Source organism: Myotis daubentonii, chromosome 2 (assembly GCF_963259705.1).
Source record: "Myotis daubentonii chromosome 2, mMyoDau2.1, whole genome shotgun sequence".
Lineage (NCBI taxonomy): Eukaryota > Metazoa > Chordata > Mammalia > Chiroptera > Vespertilionidae > Myotis > Myotis daubentonii.
The window spans coordinates 8,025,436-8,042,163 of record NC_081841.1 but is presented as its reverse complement, the minus strand read 5'-3'; positions in this window follow the sequence as shown (position 1 = coordinate 8,042,163).

Sequence of the window (16,728 nt, the reverse complement as noted above, 5' to 3'; positions counted from 1 at the left end):
CCCAGCCCAGGTCAGGAAGGCCCAGTGCCCCCCCCCCCACCCGCCCCCCACCCCATGACCCAGCCGGGGCCCCGTCCTCCCAGGCCACCTGACGGCTTTATTCTGGGTCCTACCCCACATTCACATTCTTTTCCCAACCACTGCTATAGGGCAACCTCCGCATTAACCTTCAAAAGGATAACACTGTACTAAATGCAGTGTGCTATCCCGGGTTAAATCCTGGAACAGGAAAAAAACAAAACAAACAAACAAACAAAAAACCTAGTGGGAAAAGTAGTAAAATCCAAAACAAATAAAAATTTACTTCGCAGTATGGCACTAAAACTAAAGTGAATTTCCCGGGCTTTTTGTTTGTTTTAGTTTATTTTTTTAATCCTCACCCGGTTTGATGCCGGTCAAGGACATGTACCTCGGTTGCAGGCTCCTCTCTGGTCCGGGCCCTGGTTGGGGCTCCTGCAGGAGGCAACCCATCGATGTGTTTCTCTCACATCAATATTCCTCTCTGTCTTTCCCTCTCTCTTCCACTCGCTCTAAAAATCAGTGGGAAAATATCCTCGGGTGAGGATTAAAAAATAAAAAAAGTTCGCTGTTGATATTCAGGTCTTTACACGCTTGGGATGGATTTTCGGGCGAGGTGAGCTATGAGCCTCTTCCGTTCTGTGAGATATGGATTCTGTTTAGTCCCCTCCACGACCAAGGGTCCAGCACCATTTATTGAGGCTCCGCCTGCCTCCTCCCCATGAGCTGTGCGCGTCTCTTCCTAGCTTCTCTGCCTCTCGGCCTATCTGCCCGCCCTGTAGCCAGCACAGCGCGGCCTTGGTTACCGAAATTCTGTATCAGGCCCTCCTACCCCACAGGCCTAGACCTCTCTCTTGAACTTTCTCAAAATTGTTCCTTTTCGCTGACCATCTGCTCTTCCACATACGTTTTAGAATAAGCTCACCACGTTCTGAGAAAAGCTACGCCAGAAGTCTCGTTAGAATTCTGTTCCATTAGGGGAGTCGGGGAGAGTGGACATCTCTGTAAACGCAGCCCTCCCACCCGCGGACACGTTCCATTTCCTCTTTGCGTCTTTCAGTGAAGTTCTGTCCTTCCCCCCCAGGAAGGTCCCGCACGTTGTTTTCATAAGACGATTCCTTGATGCCGAGTCACATTCAGGGGGATGGTAACGGGCACTTTTTAAAATTGCATTTTCTGTCGGTTGCTTCCACGCAGGAAAAATGTCAAATGTTGCATCATGGACTTACCTAGATGGCCATTCTTATTTTAGGGAAACTCTTATAGATGTGGGAATGCTTATCGGGAACTTTTGCTACTGACAAGCCCGGGACTGTCTTTGTCGACAGTCTTCTCGCTTGTAACGAGTGGCGGCTTTATTTCTTCCTTCCCGATTTTATAGCGTTACGTCCCTGGGTCGTCTGGAGCCTCCGCGGCCACATTGAGTTGCACCAGCGACGGCGGGCACTTTGTCTGATGGCGAGGAGTGGGTCTGGGCGTCAGCATTGACCGTGATGTGGGCCTTGGCAGATGTTCTGCTCAGTTAGAGGAGGCTCCTGCTATCTTACTCACGACAGCTTGTTTTGTTTTGATCTTGAGTGTTTAATCTTAATGCATGTTTGTTTCTTTCCCCTGTCTCTATGGAGATGTTGTGAATAACGTCAATCCAGTCTCTAACGTGCAGTGGCCCGTCCTCCCTGCAGAAACCTGACTTAGTCACTCCAGGGGACACTGCTGACCGTCCCCGCAGTCATCCTCCGCGTCTCCTTTTAATAGCAGAGCCCCAGGGCTCGCAGCCGGCTCTTGGCCGCTGAAGAGCACATCTCTCCGTCCTCCTTGCAGTGAGGTGCGGCCCCATAATTAAGTCTGGGGGTGGGGCGGGGGGGGCAGGGAGGGCATAAATGGAAGGGATGTGCACGGCGCCTGAGTCCCCATCTCCATGAAGGCTAAGCCTTGTGCTGTGCATCTTTTGACCCTGTGCCCCGCTGGCTAGGAAACGGAAATGCTGGCTAAATCCTGGTGCACAGGGGATGCCAGGTCAGGACCACTCCCCTCTGGACGGAGGAGCGAAACACACTTTGTCTTTAAGCCACTGTGGCCAGGCCGGTGTGGCTCAGTGGTTGAGCATCGACCTATGAACCAGGAGGTCACAGTTTGATTCCTGGTCGGGGCACAGGCCCGGGTTGCTGGGCTCCATCCCCAGGGTGGGGCGTGCAGGAGGCAGCCGAGGGATGATTCTCTCTCGTCATTGATGTTCCTGTCTCTCTCTCCCTCTCCCTTCCTCTCTGAAATCAATCCTATCTAATAAAAGAGAAAAATGGTAATTGGCGTACGACGATACCCTTTTCATTGGCTAATCAGGGCTATATGCAAATTAACTGCCAACTAAGATTGGCAGTTAACTACCAAGAAGATGGCGGTTAATTTGCATATGTAGGCACAATGCAGGGAGGCGAAAGGGAAAGCAGGAAGAAGCCCCCTGCCACTGACAGTGATCAGAAACCCAGAGGGGAGCTAAGAGCTGGGGGGCAGGGCAAAGGTGGCCCTGGGGCCGCCTTTGCCCTGCCCCCCAGCCATGATCGGAGAATCAGGTGCCTTTTCCGCCCTGGCCAGTGATAGCAGGAAGTAGGGGTGGAGCCAGCGATGGGAGCTGGGCACGGTCGAAGCTGGCAGTCCCGGGAGCTAGGGGTCCCTTGCCTGGGCCTAAAGCGGAGCCCATGATCGTGGGGCCGCTGCAGCTGCGGTCCCAGCTGCCCGGGCCGGACGCCTAGGCCAGAGGAGTTGACCCTCATCACCCTCCGATCACCAATCACCGGATCGGCCCCTTGACCAGGCCTGAGGCCTCTGGCAGAGGCGTCAGGCCTGGGCAGGGGCGGAGCCTGCAACCACAGGGAGCTGGGGGTCCCCTGCCCAGGCCTGACACCTCTGCCAGAGGCCTCAGGCCTGGTCAAGGGGCTGATCCGGTGATTGGTGATCGGAGGGTGATGAGGGTCAACTCCTCTGGCCGAGGCATCAGGCCTGGGTGGGGGGCGGAGCCGGGGGTTGGGGGGATATGATGGTCCCCTTGCCCAGGCCTGAAGCCTGGGTCAGAGGCGTCAGGCTTGGGCAGGGGGTGGAGCAAGCGATCAGAGGGAGATGGGGGTCCCCTGCCCAGGCATGATTCCTGGGCCAGAGGCCTCAGGCCTGGGCGGGGGCCAGAGCCAGTGATCAGGGGGAGATGGGGGTCCCCTGTCCAAGCCTGACACCTCTGTCAGAGGCGTCAGGCCTGGGCAAGGGGCCGATCCTGCGATTGGAGGGTGATGGGGGTCAACGCCTGAGGGCTCCCAGTATGTGAGAGGGGGCAGGCTGGGCTGAGGGACACTCCCCCCCCCCCCCACACACACACCCAGTGCACGAATTTCGTGCACCGGGCCCCTAGTAAAAAATAAAATAAAAATAGAAACAAGCCACTGTGTTATAGGGTCTTTCTGTTACAACAGCTTCAAGTAACGAATGCAGGCATGATGACTGTCTCTCATACATCGCTGGCTTCAAATTGCCTGACTGGGGACTCGGTATGAAGAGAATGCTCATCAGTGTAAGGCCAGTAGTCTTCCTTTCTCGTATTGTCCTTGTCCTATGTGGGGACAGGAGAAGGGTATAAAGTTTCATTGAGTGAGCTGGCGACAGTATCTCTCTTTCTATTTTTAGAGAAGTTTGGATAATACAGACTTATCTCTTCCTCGAAGATGTTATAGCATTTGTAAAGCCATCTGGCCTGGTTTTGAAATTATGTGAGAGGAGGAGGAGATAGATTTTAAACTAATTCAGTGTTTTTAAAGGCTATAGGACCATTTGGAATTTCTATTACTTCTTAGTCATCAACACTAATAAAAGAGAAAAATGGTAATTGGCGTACGAGCTACCCTTTTCATTGGCTAATCAGGGCTATATGCAAATTAACTGCCAACTAAGATTGGCAGTTAACTGCCAACAAGATGGCGGTTAATTTGCATATGTAGGCACAATGCAGGGAGGCGAAAGGGAAAGCAGGAAGAAGCCCCCTGCCACTGACAGTGATCAGAAACCCAGGGGGGAGCTAAGAGCTGGGGGGCAGGGCAAAGGTGGCCCTGGGGCCGCCTTTGCCCTGCCCCCCAGCCATGATCGGAGAATCAGGTGCCTTTTCCGCCCTGGCCAGTGATAGCAGGAAGTAGGGGTGGAGCCAGCGATGGGAGCTGGGCACGGTCTAAGCTGGAAGTCCCAGGAGCTAGGGGTCCCTTGCCTGGGCCTAAAGCGGAGCCCGCGATCATGGGGCCGCTGCAACTGCGGGTCCCTGCTGCCCGGGCCGGACGCCTAGGCCAGAGGCGTCAGGCCTGGGCAAGGGGCTGATCCTGCGATTGGAGGGTGATGGGGGTCAAGGCCTGAAGGCTCCCAGTATGTGAGAGGGGGCAGGCTGGGCTGAGGGACACTCCCCCCCGCCCCCACCCAGTGCACGAATGGCGGTTATTTTGCATACTCACAATGATGAGAGGCAAAAGGGGAAGGACTGAAGAATGGTGATCAGCAACCCAGGCGGCAGGCAAGAGTTGTGGGGTGGGCAACGGCTGCCTTTCCCCACCCCCCAGCGGGTGATTGCCATGGGAAAGCTGGGGTTGCCGGCTGGCCTGTGGCCCTGATCGCCAGGGCAATTGGAGGGCGGGAGGGCAGGGCGCAGGCCAGGCTGCAACCCCCTCCGCCATGGCGATGGGAGGGCGGCATCAACCCCAGACCCCTGCCATGGCAATTGAAGGGCGGGAGGGCCTGCGTTCCTCGATCGCCATGGCAATCGGAGGGCGGGAGGGCCGTGTTGCAGGCCAGGCAGCAACCCCGGACCCTCTCCATGGCGATCGGATGGCAGGAGGGCCTGAGCGCAGGCCAGGCAGCAACCCTGGACCCCCGCCATGGCGATCGGAGGGCAGGAGGGCCGGAGCGCAGGCCAGGCAGCAGCCGCGGACCCCCACCATGGCGATTGAAGGGCATAGGGCCGGAGCGCAGGCCAGGCCGCAACACCGGACCACCGCCATGGCGATCGGAGGGCGGGAAGGCCTGTGTCCCTCGACCGCCATGGCGATAGGATGGCGGGAGGGCCGTGTTGCAGGCCAGGCAGCAACCGCGGACCCCCGCCATGGCGGTCGAAGGGCAGGAGGGGGGGGTGCAGGCCAGGCCGCAACCCCGGACCCCCACCATGGCAACTGATGGGCGGGAGGGCCTGCGTCCCTCAATTGCCATGGTGATCGGAAGGCGGGAGGGCCTGAGCGCGGGAGGGCCTGAGCGCAGGCGAGGCAGCAACCCTGGACCCCCGCCATGGCAATCGGAGGGCAGGAAGGCCGGAGCGCAGGCCAGGCAGCAGTCGCAGACCCCCACCATGGCAATTGAAGGGCGGGAGGGCCTGCGTCCCTCAATCGCCATGGCGATCGGAGGGCAGGAGGGCGGGGCGCAGTCCAGGCATCAACCCTGGACCCCCACCATGGCAACTGAAGGGCGGGAGGGCCTGCGCCCCTCCATCGCCATGGCGATGGGAGGGCAGGAGGGTGGGGCGCAGGCCAGGCCACAACCCGGACTCCCGGAACCTCTCTTAAAGGTTCTCTTAAGGCAGTTGGCGAGGGACCTCGGAGAGCCCCAGGGGGCCCTGGTGCCAGCAAAACAGACCTGGGGCGGCTCTCCCCAGAAGGTCCAGAGAACAGCCACTGCAGCCCACCCCCACCCCAGCGCAAGGCATGGCACGCTGGGCCCACCCACCCCCTCCCAGAGGCCCCTGGCTTGCTCATGCAGCCCTGGTCACATCACCGGAGCAGCTATAAGGCACAGAAAGCACCATGGACAGCCACTTGCTCCCACTTGCATTTGCTAAGAAAAGGCCGGAGGGTGTGAGGGCTGGCTCACATCTCCTTCTCCCTCCTTTTGCTCCTCCTCTGGCTGCTTAGCTCGCCCAGCTTCTTATCCAGGCTCCTCTGCAGCTGGGCCCACTTGGCGGGGTCCAGGGACCGGTCCTTGGCCCCACTGCCAGCGTACAGCATTCCCACCCAGCTGATTCTCTGCGGGGCGTGGGCGCGGGCCCTCTCCCCACAGCCATGGATCTTGGGCAGGCAGTGGCTGAGGCAGTAGCGGTCGGTGGCTGCAGTGTGGGCAGAGCAGTCCCAGATTATGAGAGGGATGTCCAACTACTGGTTTAGGACCAATCCCTGTAAACTGGCAGGACATTTTTCGAGGGGTCCCAAATTGGAGAGGGTGCAGGCCAGGCTGAGGAACACACCCTCCCCCGTGCACGAATTTCGTGCACCAGGCCACTAGTCCTTTATATATTTTTCTAGAAATACTTTGTATATTTTTCTATTTTGCTTGGGTTTTTTAACTTGTTGATATAAAGCAATTCATAGCATTTTCATACGTCCTTTTAATCGCTCCTTTTTAATTTTTGTTATATTCCTCTTTTTCATCCTATATTAATTATTTTTGCTTCCAGCATTTGTTTTTAGTTGCTCCCAAAATTTGCCAATTATATTCATCTTTTCAATGAACCAACTTTTGGCCTTGTTAATTGTTTCTACGATACAATTTCATTCCATTTATTTAAATTCTGTTCTCATCTTTATTATTTCCTTTTTGCTTTGGGTTTCTCCTATTGTTCTTACTTTACTTTTGAGTTTTGAATGCTTAGTTCATGAATTTTCAACCTTGTTTTATTCCTAATGTAAGCTCTTAAGGCTCTAAATTTTCCTTTAACCACAACCACCTTTTTAAAAATTGTGGTAAAATATACATAACATAACGTTTACCGCAACCTGCAATTTTGATATGCCATATTTTAAACATTCTAAATGTTTTAAATTTTATTATAATGTGTTTGTGGTTTTTTTAATCAATGAGGTATCTGAAAGTTTGTTATTCATTTTCAATTGTTGGGAAATGGGATTGGTATCTTTTTTATATTGCTTTTTTAATGGTAGGTGGTAAAGGAACTTGGCTTGATTCTTTTAAATTTGCGTTATGTATGACCTAGAATGAGGTTCATTTTTCATAAACGTGTAGCTATTCAGTGTTCCATAAATGTCTAATGAATTAAAGATGTTAACCGTGCCGCTTAAAGCTTTCCTATTATGACAAGTAGCTTCTATCTGCTCCTCTTGATCCATCAGCTCCTGGAAAGGTTCATCAGCTCCCCCACCATGACGGTGAATTTGTCAATTCTCGTAACTAGGCCACTTTTTATTTCTGCTTCATGAATCTTTAGGCTCTATCATCGAATGCATACAACTTTAGAATTATTATATCTTCCTAAAATTTTAACCTTTTATTACAATAGCAGCCAACATTTTTTTTCTTTTTCTTTTTTTATATATATTTTATTGATTTTTTACAGAGAGGAAGGGAGGGAGATAGAGAGTTAGAAACATCGATGAGAGAGAAACATCGATCAGCTGCCTCCTGCACATCTCCCACTGGGGATGTGCCCGCAACCCAGGTACATGCCCTTGACCGGAATCGAACCCGGGACCCTTCAGTCCGCAGGCCGACGCTCTATCCACTGAGCCAAACCGGTTTCAGCACAGCCAACGTTTTTTAAGTCTTGACTCTATCCTAAGATCTGGCACAGAGGGGCCACATGCTACATTGTTACAGAAATAAGACTTTGAAAAACAAACAACAGAAGCCCCCGGGGGTGGGGGTGCCTATAGGGCCACTGACAGGCCCCCCTGAAGGCAGTGCTGGGAACCCCTTTGGGTGGGGGTACACTGTGCTCGGACCAGTCTCGCGCTCAGCGTCACAGCCAAGAAGGTGGCAGAGGGTGGCCGGCTCCAGGCAGTCCCCTGTGGCTGGCGTCTGGGCCCCAGCCTGACAGGGTCCCCCAGCGCGACTGCTCTGGGGTCACATCCAGGGGGGCTGGTTCCGACCGAAGCCGGTGATTATTCCCTACCCTGCACCCCACCCCCCCTTCCCGCTGGAGGAGCCATGGTCGGGTCCATGGGGAATGTCGGAGTCAGGGAGGGGCTTTTCTCCCAGGAAATCCCCACGAAGCCCTGGGTGCAGAGTGGGGGACTTCCTGTCTTCCCCCGGGCTTTCTGTCTGCTCCCAGGGCAGGTTCTGTGCCCCCGACACACCCAGAGACCCAGCACAGCCAGGCTCCTGGTGCCCCCCCTTTCAGACCCCGGGGAGCTCTCCCTGCGGCCCCAACAGGCCCCCTCCGTGCAGGGCTGGTGCAGGCACGCCTTCTGCCTCCTCTCCTTCCTGCACCTGCTCCCGGGAAGCTGTCCGGCCTTTCCCTGTACGCCCTCGGCGGCCACGTGTGGCTCCTATCGCCAGTGCCAGGCCGGCTGGCCATGCCCCTCGCCCCTGCCCCGATGCCCATGGGCCCTCGAGCTCAGCAGTCTCCCCACCTCCCACCCACCACCCAACCGTCCCTCTCCCTAAACTGGGACCTAGACAGCAAACTTTTTTTTGAAGTGTTTTTGGTTATATATTTTTTAAATATATTTTTTGTTGATTTCAGAGAGGAAGGGCGAGGGAGAGAGAGATAGAAACAACAATGATAGAGAATCATGGATCGGCTGCCTCCTGCACGCCCCCCACTGGGGATGGAGCCCACAACCCAGGCATGTGCCCTGACCGGGAATCGAACCGTGACCTCCTGGTGCATAGGTCAACGCTCAACCACTGAGCCACGCCGGCTGGGCTTTGGTTACATTTTAATCTTTTCAGGTTACCTTTGAATGAGCAATATATTCACACGGTCCCAAATTCAGAAGGCCCAGAAGAGTCCATCACAATCGGTCAACTTCCAGCCCATCTCGCACGACCTGTCCCCTCCTAGGAGGCACTCACGGCCCATCCCTGTGCCCTTCAGAGACTCCGGCACGAAGGCGTCCTTCACTCCCGTCTCTCCCCCACGAGGGAGCACAGGCGCCAGCGGCCTGGATCCTGGATCCGTGCACTGACAGCGGCCTCCTTCCTTTTGGCCGCGAGCAGAACGCCATGGGCAACTCACCTGACTCCTGCCCGTGAGGAAAAGGTGAGGGTCCCCCACCGTTTGCGGCCCTGTGTCACGGGGTGCACACACTGCCTTGCAGAGTGGGGGGAGGGTCCCTGGTGACAGGGGGTGTCACTCGTGCCAAATCCCCTCCCCAGCAATGCATCAAACCCCAGCGTCCCCGCCTTCTCACCAGCCCAGGCTCTGAGGCAACTTTCTTAATTTTTTGAGACTCCCCGTAGGCAAAAAAAAACAACCACCAAGAAGCCCACAAAAGACATGAGGATGAGACGGAATTTGCATTTCTTTTCGTTTGCGTGAGCGTTTTTTTCAGAGGTTGCAAGCCCTCTGTGTTCCCTTTCCTGTGAGCTGTGATTCCGTGCCCTTAAAAGCCCACTTTCCTCTTTGCTGCGGTGTTTTTCATCCATGTCCATGTTAGGCAAACTAGGCTTTGTCCAGCCCGTGAGTTACAACCGCGTTTCCCCAGAGTGCCGCCGGCTTTGCTGACAGTGGTTGGAGGCGTGCAGGCTTCTTACTGACGTCCCTGACTTCACGGGTCTTCTCTCCCGTGGCTCCTGGCTGCCACACTGAGGTCACAGCCAAGCACTCCTCCAGGGCGTCTCCCTGTCGTGTTGTGGCTGAATTGGCGTATGTCTGGTTATTCGATGCCGCTTAGCTTACCCCCTTGCACACTGCGAGGTACAGAGCCTGCTTTATTTCTACCAGACGGCTACCCAACCCCGTTTTTTTCTAATAATGTATTCCCGCCCCTCCCACCCCCCCACCCCCCACCCCACCCCCGCCCACTGGCTGAAAAGCTACCTGGATCTCACACCCACTTTGCACAAAGTCTTGGAAGCTATTCCTGGGCTGGCAGCATTCTGGATACTTGCTCCTCTCAGTCCCGGCACCCAGGCCCCTCCACACATGGACGCTTCCCTCTCTGTCTCCCTCCTGTTATCACTTGAGTTTGCCTTATCCTCTCACTTCCCGCCTCGCAGCTCCGGTTCAGAACCCAGCATTTCGCCCCAGGGAGGCACAGCTGTGTAGGTGTCAGTGCTGGGCGCAGGGCTGTGGGCTCTCCCGAATGTGAGCGGGATCCTGTTTGCCCTCCCATCAGGCTCACATTCGGCAGAAGGGTCTCCATGCTTGTCCCCCCACCACTCCCTTTCTTGCTTCCCTCTGTCACTGCCTGGCCAGAGCCCTGGAGGGTCTTCGAATGCCACATTCAATGTGTCCTGGCACCTGCCATTCTCTCCACGCCGAAGTCCCCATCGTCCCCGTCTGCCTGACCAGATCCTATTTCTCCTGCCAGACTCCTGAGCTCCGCCCCTGTGCTTACCAGGGAGGGTAGAACAGAGACCCCCAGCCCAGCCTGCTTGCACCTGAACCGCACAGAACCCCGGAGGCGAGGAGTCTCTGGGTGTCAGCTCCACTCCCCCCACCTCCTCCAATGGACAGTTCTCGGGTTTTGACTCTCAACATCCACTCCCTCCCCCATGGACCCCCCCAGGCCATTTAACTCCTTCTCTCCTGCGTTTTTGTTTGTGCCCTGGCGAATGGTGTCAGTCCTCTGGCTCCGCCCGCTCTGGTGCTGGGTGGGCCAGCGGCTTCCGATGCTGAGCAGGGAGGGGAAGCACCTTCAATGGTCCTGGCCCCGGGCTTGGGGAGCGTGGCCTCCTGCCTGCCTGCGTGTGAGGCTGGCACGCACGGTTCATCAGCCAACTCATATTTAACAAGCTCGTCCTGGGTGCCAGGCCCTGGGGAAATGGCCGCAGACCACTCGAAGTCCCAGCGCCCAGAGAGCCCGCTCGCACCATGAAAAATTAACAAAGGAGTCTGAACAAAAGAGAATGATCGAGAAGGGAAGAGTCAGATCAGACTGAGCTCTGCAGGGGAAGGACCTGCCAAGGGTAAAGAGAGGTGGAAGGCGCCTGGGGTGTTTCCAGGGGCAGCAAGAAGGCCTGTGGGGCTTGAGTGAAGTGCCCAAGGCAGAGTGGCCCGGAGACTTCAGTCCAGACCGCATTCGCTCTGTGAGCCTGAAGCCCGGAGACCCGAGTCTAGAAGGCGCCCTCTGGTGGCCATGTGAGGAATAGACGCACCGGAACCAGGGCAGAAACTGGGAGCGCCCTGCTGAGGTGTCCCGGTGAGAGGGGACCCAGGTTTGGACCAAGGAGGTGATGGTGGTGGATGTGAGAAGTCGCCAGACTCAGGATGTGTTTTATAGAGTCTGCAGGATCTGCTGGAGCCAACGATGGTGCCAACTTCATTCTTAGCAGCTCGGCAGGTGGAAGTTCCGTTTAACCAGACGTGGGGTGACCCGGGAGGAGAGGGTTTGCAGGGTCGGAATCGAAGCTTCTACTCTGGACATTTCGGTTGAGAAGCCTGTTGGACGCGGGGAGGTCAAGTGTGCGGTCGATGATAAGTCCCAGGGGAAGGATCAGGGCGGAGACATAACATGGACTCTTCCAGCTGTGGACAGATTAAAGCAGCAGGTCACGGGGCAAGGATTAGGCCATGTCCTCAGAGCACCGAGGGCGGCTCAGGGCAGGCGGGACCAGGCCTGGGGCCCTGCGTCCACGGTGGGCTGCCTCCCGCTCCGTCGCGAGCGCATGGCCAGAATGTCCATTGACAGCCTCTCACACTGAGGAACGGGGAGGAGGACAGAGGCCAGAAATCCTCCCTACCACATAATGGGGGGCACGTCTGCTCCCCCTCCAGGCGTTCCCCGCCTGGCCTTCAGCCCCACCCCAGCTTCTTGCACTTACTTTGGCTGCATGCCCTCCCTGCCTCAATCTCAGATCACTTCCTGCACATGTTACCCAAAGCCCTTCACTCCTTCCTTCATTGGGACCTACACCCCCAGACCCTCCCCTCCCCCCGCCCCCCCCCCCCGCCCCCATGTACCTCTTCCAACTTCACCTTCAGTGCAGCCAGGCCGTTGTTCTCGGACATCCCCTTGCTGGCACCTAGAGGGCGCTGTTTCTACACACCCCTCTCCCCAGCCATTCCGTCCTGGGACCCCCCAGCCTTGTCCTTCGGGAGATGACCTCAGCTTCCATTGCACCCAACCCCGCCTAGAGCTGGCCCAGGGCCCCTCAGCCTCCTTCCTCTCCCACTCAGGTGCGTGTTCACATCCCGCCCCCTCCACGAGCTGGCTGGGCCGCCTCAGCAAGCAGCCTTCACCCCCTGGCTGGAGAGCCGCGAGCAGGAGGAGAGTGATGCCTGCAATGCACCGGACCCTGCGAACACTGGGTGATGTCGGTCACGGTGGCCGCGGCTGGCCTTCCCCTGCCCATCTCCTGCCCCCTCCCTTTTCCCAGCACTTGGTTCTGCTTTCTCAGGTATCTCCTTTCTCACATCCACTCCTTCCCACATCACGTCTGAAAGAAACAGCCCCACGTTTACCCCCAGGGCCGCCCACCCATCCTCCCCTCCCAGCCCACACCATCTCCCCGCCTTCACCTCCCAGGAAACCCCTCACCCACTGCAACCTGGCTTCCTTCGTGGCAAAACCGGAGACAGACTTTAATACGCAAAGATGGGGCACTGAACCCAGACAGGCTGGGGACCAGGGACCCCAGCGAGCCAGGACGCATTTGGGAGCTAAACCCTTATGTCCTGGTTGTGGGGCTCAGCCCACTTCTGTGGAGTAGGTCGTGTTCGTAGAGGGCACCAACAGGCTCCAAAATTCACTCCTCACTCCACTGAAACCACTTCCTCAAAGGTCACCGGAGACTTCCGGACCCCTAAATCCGAAGGCCACAGCATGGTCCTGTGTCAGGCCTGGTGCGGTGCTGGGACCAACAGCCACTCTAGGGACTTACGCAGAAAGGGCTTTAACGTGGGGACTCGGTGCTTACAAAATCCCAGGACATGCGCTCTGAGCGGGTGGGTCCCCAGGACCCCCCAGAACTGACCACGGGAGCTGCTGCACCACAAGGCTGCCAGTTGAGGTCGCCCGGTTGGGTTCCCACAAGGGCACATGCCTGGCTTTCGGGCAGGAGGCAGATGAACTGTTCCACTCACATCCATGTTTCTCTCTCCCTCTCCCTTCCTCTCTCTAAAAAATCAATAAAAACTGTTTTTAAAATAATAATAAATAGTTACATTTACTTATTTAAATACAGACTCAGCACTTGTATAACCTCATCTGTCTCACCCTGGTCCAGGCCCTACCCAGCACCCCAGCACCTTCCTATCTCCCCCCACCTCTCACCCCCTCCCATCCTCTCCATCACCACCTCACCCCCACCCTGAGGCCAGCCGTGGAGAGTCAGGGAGGATTCCATGATGAAGGAAGAGGAGACAGGGAGACAGAGCGGCCACGCCTTCCCAGCACCCAGCCCTGGCCGGCTCCATCCCCTGCCCACAGGCTCCTGGGTGTCTGGGTGAAGGGCCCTCTGAGGGTCCCTCCCAGCCACAGAGCCCGAGCTGTGGCTCCTCTGAGTGGCGTCCCCGCGGCCACCACCGGGGGGAGCCCGTGGGCTGGCGTTGGGTCTCGGGAAACAGAGAAAGAGGGTGAGGGAAGGAAGGGGCCGCCCTGTCTGACCAGGACCCGGCCCTCCTCCTGGCGCAGGGGTTCTGAGCCCTGGCCGCAGCCACACTCCGTGCCAGCTGCCTGTGTGGGTTCTGTCGGGAGATCCTCACACCTCCCCTCGTGGGAGGTGCCTTCATGATCATGATCCGTTTCTGCAGAAAAGGAAACCAAGGCCCAGAGAGGGAAAGTCCCTCTGGGTGGCAGCTGCTGGTGGGGAAGGACCTCTCTAAGGCCTGCACTGACACCCAGTGGGTGCCCTGAGGCTCAGAGCGGCCTCCACGGCCCTGGGCCTCGCTGAGAGCCTTCTGAGCGGGTCTCAGGAATAAAGGAGCCACAGTCCCCTTGGCAGAGTTGGAGGCCAAGGCCCAGAGCGGCTGGAGGGACAGAGGCGGGCGGGGGTGGGGCCTGGGTCTGCCTGCTCTCTGTATGTCCTGCCCTCAGCCCCCCAGCATGACCCCCACCCGAGGTCCCTGGCCCGGCCGGCAGACCCATGGGCCCGGATAGGAAGTCCAGAGCAGGAGGAGCAGGCGTCCTTTGTCCCTCCCTTGGTGTGGGGTGGCACGGGGCACCTGTCTGTGCCTGGGGCTGAGTGGAGGACCAGCTCGGTGCAGGTGCCTGGGGCTGAGTGGAGGACCAGCTCGGGGCACCTGTCTGTGCCTGGGGCTGAGTGGAGGACCAGCTCGGTGCAGGTGCCTGGGGCTGAGTGGAGGACCAGCTCGGGGCACCTGTCTGTGCCTGGGGCTGAGTGGAGGACCAGCTCGGTGCAGGTGCCTGGGGCTGAGTGGAGGACCAGCTCGGGGCACCTGTCTGTGCCTGGGGCTGAGTGGAGGACCAGCTCGGTGCAGGTGCCTGGGGCTGAGTGGAGGACCAGCTCGGGGCACCTGTCTGTGCCTGGGGCTGAGTGGAGGACCAGCTTGGTGCAGGTGCCTGGGGCTGAGTGGAGGACCAGCTCCGGGCACCTGTCTGTGCCTGGGGCTGAGTGGAGGACCAACGGTGCACCTGTGTGTGCCTGGGGCTGAGTGGAGGACCAGCGGTGCACCTGTCTGTGCTTGGGGCTGAGTGGAGGACCAGCTCACTGACAACCCCCATGGGAAGAATGGCAGGGCCTGAAGGGCGTGAGGGGGTAGGAAGGCGGTGAGAGCGTGGTAGGAAAAGAGAAGGAAAACCGGAAGCTCGCGCTTAGGACCACCTCCCCGTCCCCCACCCGCCATGGTTTTCTCTTCTGTAACCGGAAGGGGAGAGCTCTCAGACAGGCTAAGGGTTCTTCCAGAATAATCTCTCCAGGGCTCAGGGTTTGCAAGCCCATTCCCGTCACAAGGTGGTCCATTTCCCCATCCCTGGGCATGACACCACCCCAGCCTGGCCGAGGCTTCCAGATGACGGAAGGTTCCGGTTAGTAGAGGTGCCACGGGCTCATGGAGGCAGCACTAGACACTGGTGGAAAGGGCTCTCGCTTTATCCCAGGCCCCGCTGGCACCTCGCTGGGAACGGTGTCACCACCTCTGGGTCAGGGGGTGGCGAAGAGATGCCAACCTCGGAGCCTGCTGGTCGTGTGCCTTTAGGGGGGACAGAGATTGACTGTTGAAAGTCAGGGATCAAAAGGCCCTTTCAGCCAATTTGGTCAGACCCCGGGCCCCGCCTCAGCCACTTATCTATTCAACAAATACACCGCCATGTGCCCCCGGCTAACCAGATAGACCTGGCCAGTCCCTCACAGAGTTTATGACCCAAATAAGGAAAACAAATACTGAGCAAGCAATTACAGTGTCATCCTAGAATGCTGGGGAGGTGTGCCAGGAGCCAGGAGCATGTAGGGTAGGAAAAACGGCCAGAGCAAACAGATTCAGCCAAGACCTGGAGCATGCGCAGGAGTTGGCCCGAGACAGTAAGGAGAAAGAGCTCTTCCGGGGGAAGGGGCGGCACGTACAAAGGCCCTGGGGCACGAGAGAACACGGTTCCGTGGAGCTGTAGCACAGAGTGGGAGGGAGCAGGGGGCTGGAGCAGGCCGCAGCCGGCTCCGGGGGCCTCGGGGGTCATGCTTTGGCGTCTCAGTGCCACCCAGAGGACAGTGACGAGCCACGGAGGGCTTGTAAGCAGAAGAGCGATGTGATCAGATTCATGTCTTGGCAAAATCAGTCTGGATGCTGCAAGGAGAAAGAGTCTGGCTGGAAGTGGGGCAAGACCGGAGGCCAAGGGAACGACAGATGCTGTCACATGAGGAAAGACGATGGTTGCCCCAACGGGGAGGTGACAGCAAGGGCCTGAGGAGCCGTGGCTTTGAGTCACGGGGGACATCAGACTGTATGGGGTATTGATTTCCTGGGCAGGGAGGAGGGAGAAGGAGTCCAAATAGATTCCAGGGTCCCGCCTGGGTGACAGTGGGACGAGGGGCCCGGTGCAGCACTTGCCGAGCTGGAGGACACAGGACAGACATGACAGGCCGGGTGGGGACCGACCGAGCTGAGGGCCACGGCAGGACACTGGCAATGAGGCCAGGAGTCGAGGAAAGCATGGGCGGAAGCAGGGGTGTGGCGTGTCAGTGTGCGGCTGTGGACTTGAACCATGAAGAAAGGGGTCCTGGGCCAGGCCCGGGGGAACCCCAGCCTCCTCCACACCATGTGTCCGTGTGCCCACGGCCTGGCATGCTGCTTGGCGGGAGGAGGAGTGGCAGGCGGTATTTCCTAAGGATGGCAGCACCCGCGTCCCCTCCCACGTGCTGCGCTCACGGGGCGGCCCTGAGACGTGGTGGGAGTGACGCCGAGAGGCATCTGAGGCCGAGTCGCAGGAGGCGACCCAGTTTCCACCGCCCCCCACCCCTCCATGCACCTCGGCTTCTGAGGCTGGCGTTACCAGGAGCCGCTGTGCTGGAGGGACTGAGCAGAGGCCGCAGAGGCTCCTGGCCCAGCCTCGAGCCGCCCAGCCCACACCTAGCGGGACAGAGACCTGCCTGGGCTGGAGGTCTGTGAGCAAAATAAACGTTTAAGCCCACTAAGCTTTGGGGGGGGGGGGGCGTTCCACAGTGGAGTAGGTAGCACTTCGTAAGTATGTGTTGAATGACCATTTCAGGACAGGAGGAGACTGAGGAGTGGTCTGGAGGTGGGAGGGGATCAGAGAGTGTGAGTGAGTGGTCCGAGGGCACACAGCAGGCTGGTGGCCACAACGTTAAGTCTGGCCTCCTCTAACCAATGCACTCTATTTCGCCTGAGAT